At 33.2% G+C, this 2134-nt stretch overlaps 1 long non-coding RNA gene across 1 annotated transcript; it reads right to left on the reverse strand.

The window, feature by feature from the left end:
• Window positions 1-542: 542 nt before the first annotated feature.
• Window positions 543-1905, reverse strand: LOC132059646 (uncharacterized). The gene is made up of 2 exons (XR_009415691.1): window positions 1805-1905; window positions 543-1492 (listed from the first exon to the last, which is right to left on the reverse strand). It is a non-coding gene; the product is annotated as an uncharacterized LOC132059646 (long non-coding RNA).
• Between the last annotated feature and the right edge of the window lie 229 nt (window positions 1906-2134).

A 2134-nucleotide genomic window follows, 5' to 3' on the forward strand; every position in this document is an offset into this window, starting at 1 on the left:
GATACTAAGAGAATCACTCTCATTCGATATTAATCAAAAGCTTACTAAGAATGAAGACTAAGGAATGTATTTATACTAGGCCTATTACAACAAAGGCTCTAAAGTGGCACTTTGCAAAATTGACTTGCATGGGCTCACTACAAGAAAACTACCCTTTAATGAAGGGAGATCTGGTCCCTAAAAGGCTGAATCTGGTCCCTAATGGTAAATAGCGACGGGAAAAAACTGGTCGCTACCCGTCGTAATAGGCTTCGCCGCTAAAGGTCAATTACGACGGGCTAAATAGTCTGGTCGTTAAAAGTCTTTAGAGACCGCGCATTATCTGGTCCTAAATGTGTTTTTGGCGACTGGCACATACTGGTTTGTACTATCTTTTAACGACTACTCTACTGGTCCTCCTTTGAAGATTTACACAATAATTATATTGTTAGGGACCATATTTCTGGTCCTTATTACCTAAATTTTTGTCCGTCAAGCTTGTTGTCATCAAAGCTAATTCATGTCGATTAATATCAATTTGAAACTTGAAATTAAGATGAATATAAACATAACTCATGCTCTGAAATATAGTATATTGTAATTAATCACAAAAAACAATATTAACATCTATTGGTAAATTACAATATTTGGTCTTTCCCTTTGCAAAATACCTAGCTAGACATTGATATAAATGTTTGCACAACATTCCTAGCAAAAGATTGATAATTAGCTTGCATGTCTTCAAAACGTATATCTTAACTTGCAACTTCAATAGTCAAACCGGTAAAAGGTTCAATAATTTAGAAAAAATGATAAATATCAACTCTTGATAAAATAATTTATGTAATTTTAATCTAACAATGATTAAACCACTTACCCCAAAAGAATCCTAGTTTCATCAAGTGTTGTCATATTCACTTGAAAAATATTATAGCAACATAAAAGAAGTCACAGAATATAAGAAAAATGAATTTAAAAAAATTCAGGACAAATACTACCAAATGAATGATATAAAAAATCAAACGTAGGGCTTTCAACTATGCTAAACAAAGAGGTGAAAAATGCAGAAAACTGACACCATTTATGACAGCATCAAAGGTCCTTGTGTTATAGAATCAATGCCAAGCCTAAAGAATCTCATTACTAACAAAATCCATTTTAAATATGCTAGTGAATGTTTAGTTTCATGTCATATGCAGTTGTAATGCAATAATATAACCTGAAACTCTGTAATCTCTCAAGGCAGACATTTAAGCTTTCCTTTATTTTTATCCAACTTCGTCAGGTTTCTAAGGTCTTACCCATCTCTACAAAAACACTTCATTTTTTGACTACTTCGAAATCTCCCCAACAAGAAAAAAGAAGCAATAGTAATTATGCACTTAACTTGAAAAGACACGCAGACACGCAAGCAGCCTTGAAAAGACATACAGACACGCAAGCAGCCAAACATGCTTACCTTATGTTTTAGCTTAGCATCCTCTATATCATCACGAACTTCTGTAAGCGGAACCTAACAATAAAGAACAATAATTCAGCAAAATCAAAGAGCTAGAATGACAAATATGTCTACAATAAGAAAGCAAAGACAGACTAAACATCACTATACCAACTATTTAATTAAAAATAAATACATGATTTTGAATTGAATGACAGAATTAAGAAAAATGACATTGATAGTTAAAGTCTATTTCATTCACCAAGAACATGTTTTTTTATCTCTATGTCTCCTTCTCTATTTTTCCAGATGGCCTTTTTCAAACGAACAAAATAGAAGAGTTTTATTAGAAGTCAACAAAACAAATCGCATTCAGCTAAAGCATACCCAAGAAGATTCACTACTGCTCGGAAATATGTGCCTTATTAGTTCTTCCTTTTAAAATTTCAAATCCGGAAATTGAAATCCGTCACAAGCCATCCAACAAAGTAGCTCGAGCAATCAACCGTAGAGTGTGTGTGCACTTGATCGCTAATAGCTCTAACATATTTAAATACTTATCGGTAAACATAAACCGGAATGCTCCAACATTCCTCATGGAACTGCACATAAACCTTATCTATACATATTGCAAACTGAATAAGCCTTTAGTTTTGAAATTTTACTTTGGTACTGAGGAAGATGAAAAATCCAATTAAGTCCTACTTTCAAGCCCAA

This window comes from Lycium ferocissimum, chromosome 6 (genome assembly GCF_029784015.1).
Source record: "Lycium ferocissimum isolate CSIRO_LF1 chromosome 6, AGI_CSIRO_Lferr_CH_V1, whole genome shotgun sequence".
Lineage (NCBI taxonomy): Eukaryota > Viridiplantae > Streptophyta > Magnoliopsida > Solanales > Solanaceae > Lycium > Lycium ferocissimum.